We start from the raw sequence: 9,430 nt of genomic DNA, 5'->3' as shown, positions 1-9,430 counted from the left end.
CCAAAGCTATAAACCCTAGATCTATAAAATAAGAACTGAAATAAGGGTTTAGTAATTACCTTTGATTGTTATATTGTAATAACAATCAATTCCTTGCTTTGAGTGGCTTCAAAAACTTAGTGCCTAAAGTGTTGCACCTGTAATGGAGTTACAAACACCACTAAGCAACTTGGATGAAGAGGATAAGAGAGGAGGCTTCCCAAAATGTCTAGAAACCCTAGAGGAAGACTTGTCCACGTTTTGGGGGCTTAAGGGTCCTTTATATACATGTAGGCTATTAGGGTTTACAACTTGGAAACCCTAATCTGGTTGCTTAAGCCCTAAGCAGCCCATGGACTCCTTTAACATATCCCTTGGACGATTTCTAATGGGCTTCCCATAGAATTCGTCCAACCTATATTTTATTAGGTGATCCATAGCCCAATTATAATTATCTTATAATTATAACTCCAGTCCCCCTAAGTTTAATTAATCTCTTTTAGCCACAAAATTAATTCTTAATTAATTCTTGACTAATATTAATTAAACAATATGATTTCTTCTTTAATATATTATTCTCATAATATATTAATAAATCATAATTAAACCTTTCCCTCCTTAACTCATCCTACATATTGCTATGGTGAAGGCAACCCAAAATGACCATGCTCATAATCGGGTCAAGTACATACCAAAATTGTTGGGTTTTGAGCATTCTAACACTTCCTAAGTGTACATGCAATCCTAATAAACCTTGGATCTATGTTTATCTAAATACATGCAAAATTTGTTTTCCAAGGTTTATAACTTATTTAGCATGGCATGGGGAACTTTTAAACATAAAAGGAACTAGATGAATTACATACCTTTTGATGAGTGTTGAATCCTTCGGAGTTTGAGAGCCATGCACTAATAATGTGAATGCCTCAAATGGAAATTACAAATCACCACAAACTTGGAAAAATTTATGAGAGAGTATACACACTCTTAGAAATCGGCCATAACTTACACACACTTGTTTGTATAGTGTGCAAGATTAGGGTAAAACCCTAATAACCAATGTCTTTTCCTTTCCAAGGATGCATGGGTTAAAAGCTCCATGGATCATCCATGGACTTCCATATAAGCTTAGCCCATTAACAAATGAGTATTAGCCCACACCATATAAATATAATAGCCCATGATTTAATTAGTCTTCCTTTTAATCACTAAATTAATTCATAATTAACTCAAGATTAAAACTAATTAAATAGCATGACTTGATATTAATATATTATAACTTATAATATATTAATAAATCGTAAGTATACAATTCTCATAAAATTATCCATAAATAGTTTGGGTGAAGTGCAACCCAAATGGACCATGTCGGGTCGGGTCAAGTATATACCAAATAACTTATGGACTTAGACACCTTATCCAACAAACTCCCACTTGGATAAGTCTAATAACTATATTTGCCTATATTACTTCAGTAACCAACCAAAAATCGTAGCTCTCAAAAACTATGTTGAACTATGAAGTGCCATTTTATATAAGTGATCATATAATCCTCTGTTCTCATGATATCAGCCGAAAAAATACATGGAACAATGTCCTACTTATTGTCCAACAGTTTCTCTCCCGATTTCCGATTTGTTTGACAAAGAACTTAATAGAACACATCAACTTAGTTCTGAACGGGCCCGGTACATAGGTCAAAACAAAATCATCGAGGGGCCCATATATCGCTTCTATTTCTAGAAGGAACAGATAAACTTCGACTCATATGCTTGTTCTACTACTTGTTGAATTGTACACAAAGGCACGTTTTTTAACATCAAGTTACTGATGCGTTTTCGTGCAATCAATGCACAACCAACTCATAGGCAACAACTCATATCTCTAGGCTTAAAGATTTATATGATATTACCTTCTCACGATCACTCGAGATAAATTCCATGAAGTGATACAAGTGAGCATGGGTTAACTCCAATACTCATAACTTATGAGTACTCATGAATGTTGTAGCAACCATTGTTATGTTTAAACATGTTTAGCCATCTACAAACTCGATTCATGATAGTCTTAATTCATACCTACTTCCAACATATGAATGACTGTGGAGTGTTTAAATAACTTAGTCATTCGGAAAGAATAACCCAACTATTCTGGAAGTCAAAACATGCAAAGTGAAACACAATAATAATCGAATCCAATATGGTCTCAGAACCGTTTTGAATATAAATAGAACCACCTTTTATTTATCACCATATTGATTACACATTATTCATTGTATAATTTTTCAAATAATCAACTTAATACTTGAATAAAGACAACAGTTGTACCATGCTCCTAGCATGTACACTTTGTTATTCTAAACAATAGTTATGCCATACACCAAGTATGCATACTATGTTTATCTATGATCTTTACTTTATGGAATAGATCAATTGAACATGATTCCTATGATGCTCATTTCACAATCCCAAATCCTTATTGTAAATGTAAGAATTCCTAATTCCTACCATTTACCAAAAATCTGTTAGATTTTAAACTTATATGCACTGATCCTCTCGTAATGATTATGCACAAGGTCACCAAAACCTTTTCATCAGTCATTACAGAGGATTCCAAAGGAGATCAACTCTATGGAAACGAAGTCTCATATCCAAAGTACATTGCTTTGAACATCCTTCTTGCACTAAGGTTTTCTAATCTTACACAGGTTGAACAACTTCCACCTATGGAGACATTTCCGTAGTCCCATTTTGACTATCACTTCTGAACAAGAGTTTCCTCTTTTTAGAAAATGTCAATATGGTCCTGCCAAAATGAACACTATACTTCCAAATGTCCCTGAGCAACCAATATTTGGCAAACCTCATATTATCATCGACAATTGCTTAATCACTTTAGTCATATCCAGTTCTAGACTTTTCCCTTCTAAATGCCCTGAGCATTTGGAAAATTCAGAAAGGATGAATATTATAGCACATGAAATTGATCCTATATCCAAAGCATATGGGACAAGATTCATGATGTCTCACATAAAGACATGATACTAGACCAGTCTTTTGCTACAATATTTTTTATTTGCCATGTTCTCAAAATTTAACTATGAAAAGGGATGTCGCAATCATAACTGAATTTTGATAACGCAATATATATAGAATTTCTTTAAGTTGAACCATTCCCACATAAAATACATACATATATATATATATATATATATATATATATATATATATATATATATATATAGACACACACACACACACACTTGACTAAAGATGATTAAAATCTCAATCCAAGCTTTTAGAATTGAATTGAAGTATAATTTCGTCTCCCTTAATTATAGCAAAACAATTTTAACCCCCGCAACTTCACGAATTGAAACTTTTGTTTGTCTATAATTAACATTGCTAGCTTACAATAATAATAATCATAATTATCATGCTCCCACTAACATGATGATTATTAGCATAACACATAGACTATGCTTGCTAATAGGGCTTGAGTGACCTTAAACTTGTGGGTTAGGGAGAATAAATAGAGGAGGTGGAGGAAGAGAAGCATGATGTTGAGGGACATCATCTTTAAGAGGAAAGCTTGTTCTAAGAGATTTGGGAAGATCATAGTTGTATGAACCAGACATCTATAATGGGAGATAATCAAGTTAGTTGATTCAAAGTCCTTAATATAACACCCAATATGAAATATTAAGGCTAGGATCCCATCACAATATATTATACTTCGAAGAGGGATGTCGTAATCTAAGTAATAACATATTTGAAAGGTAGGTGAATGACGATTCACCAATTTCCACCATGAAAAACGAAATGAATTATTAGGTTTTAATTGGATTTGAAATTCATAGATTTTTTTGAGATTCATTGAACTTTTCAATGGCATGTTTCAATTTCGATTGTGCCCTTCAATTCTTGTGACTGGGATGCCGAGGATCACAAAACAAGGTGTGTATAACCATACTAATTCACTTGGTACCCTTAATGTTATCACCTAATCAATGTGCCGGTTAACCACACACGCTCCATTGATCTATGACAAACATTAAGTCACCCTTTCTGATCCTTACTAGTCCAAGTTAGTGTGCCGGTTAACCACATACGCTCCACCAACGACTTTGTAAGGTACAAAGTGTGAATTCCATGGACTAACACCATGTTCACATTTTCCTAAAGTAACTAAGATTGGGAATTAAAAAAATATTTAGTTACTTTATAATAATCATTATACTTTTAATGAGAATTTAAATTCATTGTCCTACCCGTTCGGCTAACGACCCTCCACCGATCAAGGAAGTGGTGGGTGAGAGTGGACACCCATTAAGCTACTATTATATAGGCAACAACGTTATACCCCCCCCCCCCCTCTCTTATAGATCGGCTTCGTGAATGAGGCCTACTAACGGTAAAATGGCTTATTCTTATACATACATATATATATATATATATATATATATATATATATATATATATATATATATATATATATATATATATATATATATATATATATATATATATATATTAATCATTAATCTTATAATAGTATAAGGGTTGAATTTTAACTTTGAAAACTCTAAGGGTTGGAATTAAAGTTTATTAAAGTGTGAAACTTTACAAATTCCAAAACTTGAGGGCAAGTTTTGTAACCATTCACAACTTTTCATTTCATAACTTATGAATTAAAGGTTCATAAAAATGAGGACTCTTCATTTTTATGTAACTTATGTGTTTTAAATGTGTGTTTAAAATAAGTGACCTTTGGATATCCAAAACTTGAGGACAAATTATGGACTCCATTAAAACACATAAATGATCAAGAATTAATCCTAAACAATTCAGCAAATAATTCCTATCATCTTCTAAATTCATAAGATCATGAACATGATCATCAAAGTTTCAAGGATTATATGAACACATACAAAGCATAAAATTTTGATATAAGCTATTGTAAATGGATTAGAACAACCATTACACCAACTAAAACAAGTTTTCAAGTACCAAAACAGTTTAGGGTAATGTTGCTAGTCCATTTCCAGCAGCAAAAGTCGAAAATATGCATTCTGAGGCTCCTACTCATCGAGTGCACGAACCTACTCGGCGAGTAGGATGAGTTTACACGTGAACTCGGTGAGTCCCCCCATGGACTCGGCGAGTTCAGTAGGTAGACAGCAAAGAATCGACTTTTTCCACTATTTTGCATCAAGTATCAAACAAACAAGCCTAGTCTCTGATACCACTGTTGGTTTTTGAGCATTCTAACACTTCCTAAGTGTACATGCAACCCTAATAAACCTTGGATTATGTTTGTCTAAATACATGCAAAATTTGTTTTCTAAGTTTTATAACTTATCTAACATGGCATGGGGAACTTTTAAACATAAAAGGAACTAGATGAATTACATACCTTTTGATGAGTGTTGATTCCTTAGAGTTTGAGAGCCAAGCACCAATAATGTGAATGCCTCAAATAGAAATCACAAATCACCACAAACTTGGAAAATTTTATGAGAGAGTATACACACTCTTAGAAATCGGCCACACCTTACACACACACACTAGGGTGCTATTTCATGCAACATAAGCTTGTTTATATAGTGTGCATGATTAGGGTAAAACCCTAATAACCCATGTCTTTTCCTTTCCAAGGATCCATGGGTTAAAAGCTCCGTGGATCATCCATGGACTTCCATATAAGCTTAGCCCATTAACAAATGAGTATTAGCCTACACCATATAAATATAATAGCCCATGATTTAATTAGTCTTCCTTTTAATCAATAAATTAATTCATAATTAATTCAAGATTAAAACTAATTAAATAACATATATTTATATTAATATATTATAACTTATAACATATTAATAAATCATAAGTATACAATTCTCATAAAATTATCCATAAATAGTTTGGATGAAGTGCAACCCAAATGGACCATGCCGGGTCGGGTCAAGTATATACCAAATATGTTATGGACTTAGACACCTTATCCAACAAAAATAGTTATGGACTTAGACACTAATCCAATAGCAACATCTATACCGAACAACAACCGAATCTTTCTTAAACAAACAATCATGTAATACATGCTCACATCTTAATGAGATAAAGTATTCGAAAATCAGTCTTAAAACAGGGACAACCCGAAATTAATTTCTAAATCAATTTCGGGCGGGTATTTCTAAGCTAATGATGATTACAAAGAAGACACGCAAACAAATATAAATTGGAATAAATTTTTTCATTTATAACATGTTACTTTTGTATATATTTTTTTGTTATTTATGGCATCTGATTTTGTTTTAAGGTTTCTATAATAGCATTGTACTTTAAAAATTATATTGTTTTTTATATTTTAGTATTGTACTTTTGCATATATGTTCTATTTATAGTATCATACTTTTTCATTGTAGCATCTTTTTTTTTTCTATTTTTTCCATTATGGCATTATACTTTCCAAATAAGACTTTAAAAGTTAAGTGATGTTCCAATCAATACAGACATACATATACATATAAATACACTTAAACATACATCCTACACATATTGCAAATTTATTATAGCATCCTACTCTTTTTTCATTTTTTCCATTATAAAATTGTACTTTCCAAATAACCATTAAAGTTAGGTTATGTTCCAATACATCTATACATATACATACAAATACACTTAAAGACACATCCTACACGCACTGTATGTTCACTATAGCATCCTACTTTCTTTTTTCATTTTTGCTATTATTGCATTGTACTTTCCAAATAAGCCCTTAAAAGTTAAATGATGTTCTAATGAATATGTACATACATATACATAAAAATACACTTAACACATAAACCTTACACATATTGCATATACCTTTTAGCATCATTTTTTTTTCATTTTTCCATTATAGCATTATACTTTCCAAATAAGCCCTTAAAAGTTAAGTGATTTTCCAATCAATACCTACATGTATATACATATAAATACACTTAAACATACATCCTACACATTTTGCATATACATTATAGCATCCTACTTTTTTCTTTTACATTCTTCCATTATAGCATTGTACCATTTCATTATATCATACAATCTTTTTTTTTTCAAGGTAAACATATACATTTGTACATACATTACATACATTTATGTGTCGATTGCCACCGTCACCGGTGACAATGAAGGCGTCGTCGGTGATGCAGCTTCTGTCACCAATGATAGTGGCCTTGTTGTCATTAAAGATAGAGGAATGAAATCAAAATGTCGCCGAAAATGGTTGCACTTTCGTCGGCAGACACAAGAGAAAAAGAGATGGACAAAATACAAGAAAGGGATATATATATATATATATATATATATATATATATATATATATATATATATATATATATATGCAAAACATTAGCGGCGACACTAGGGTTTTTGCGGCAACAAGAAGGTTTTAGCGATGATCACTTCTCGGTGGAAGTTATACCGTTTTCTTTTGAACATCAACGGCTACAGACGTCGCAACGTCGCCGCTAATAGTATATGTGATACTCATTTCCAGCCGTTGGAGTAGGCCAAGATCGACGAATATGGATTAACTAATGCCTTTAGTGTAGATTGTGGATTTTAGCATTAGCGGTAAGATCTAACACGAAAATTACATTTCGCCGCTAAAAGTTGTCGTCGCCGCTAAAGTGTGCCTCCAATAAACGTATTTCTTTTAGTGAGAAGTAGACAAAAATATACAAAAAAAAAAAAAAGAAAAGAAAAGAAATTACTCGAGTAATTTAATTTCCTTGTAAAAATAAGAAACATAGAAAAACATATATAAATGATCATTAATTGATAATTCAAAAAAATAAATAAATAAATAAAATAAAAAACTTGAACAAAATTTCGCAACGCATACTCTGGATTCCGGATATTCCTCTCAGAATTGTCATATTTCGAACATGTTAGTTATTTTGCAAAAAAAAAAAATAATAATAATAATAAATAAATAAATAAAATTATAATGTTATTTTTGTCGACATAAACATTTATACTGCTCATTTTTAATTAATTTTCGATTACTCTTTTAGTCTCCCAAGGTCTACAATATTTAAATATAATTTTGGATTATATATTTTAATCTTTTAATAACAGCTTATCAACATTATTAAACATAACAAGCTAGAAAAAGTGAGGTAAATTCTTCTCACATCTTTGAGATCTATTTCTGAACACATTCCTTGCGTATAAAAATCAAAATAATAATCTTTTATGGATACGTATTAAATTTTTAGACATACTTAAAGTGAATAATACAATTTCTTTTACATAAAATATACATTTTATTTTTAACTATTACTCCAAAATGAAAGAATTTCTTCAAAATATACATATACATATTACTTGTTTAGTGATATTTTTTTACAATTTATTTATAGATGTTTGACATCAATTGTTGTTTGTTTTATGAGCATCCCATATATATTGGCCTCATATATACAATAAGCCTACAATCCACTAGTAACTGAATATCATAAGTGAAGACGGTCATACACTCGCACCAACGCTATAAATACACGCAAGACCTCCAGGTATATCACTTATTTTCGGGTGTAGAGTTGTATGTGAAGAAATGTAATAATGTAATAATGTACTTTGTATATGCAGGTTGAAAGCAATACTTCAGCCATGGTCGATGGGGACTTGACAAATTTGTGGAAATGCAGACAAACAAACCAAATCGATATAGGATATACATCTTCATGAAGCCTATGAGGACGTAGGTTCCTATTTCATTGATTTTGGAACCATTAGGTTTAGGTGTTTGTGGTGTAAAATACATATTAAAACTTAACATATTAATAATCGGTAAATATTTCTTTGTATGTATTTGTAACTAAACTTATTAATAATCGGTAGATATTTCTTTGTATGTATTTGTGAGTTCATATTTTTTTTACAAAACCACTTGATTATTAAATGAACTTTTGTTGGAAAAAGTGCAATATTTTCCGTCCTTTGATCCGTCAATTTGAGGTTCCGAACAAAAAAATAAAATAAAACTCTAACACTAATTTTTAAGTAAAGGAGGGCTGCAATTTTGTTTTTCCTTTTTTGCCTTCTATCCGAAACCCTTTATAGGCTAATACCAAGCATGTGTATGGAAAACAAAATAACTCTAAAACTCATGAAAATACATTAAAAAAATAATTAGAGATCATAATTTTTTTTTAAATTTTATACATCAAAAAATCACAGCTTTTTTAAAAATTTAGCTGAAAAAAAAAATCGGTCTTTTTTTTTCAAAAATATTTTCAACGAAAATTTATAAGAAGTTGTGAATTTTCATAATATAAAATCATAAAACAAAAGATTTGTGATCTCTAAGTATTTTTTGTGAATTTTTAAGATTTTTTGGGTTTTTTGTTATATATATATATATATATATATATATATATATATATATATATATATATATATATATA

This window comes from Lactuca saligna, chromosome 8, assembly GCF_052625555.1.
Source record: "Lactuca saligna cultivar CGN05327 chromosome 8, ASM5262555v1, whole genome shotgun sequence".
Taxonomy (NCBI): Eukaryota; Viridiplantae; Streptophyta; class Magnoliopsida; order Asterales; family Asteraceae; genus Lactuca; species Lactuca saligna.
Note: the sequence above shows the minus strand (reverse complement) of the source record.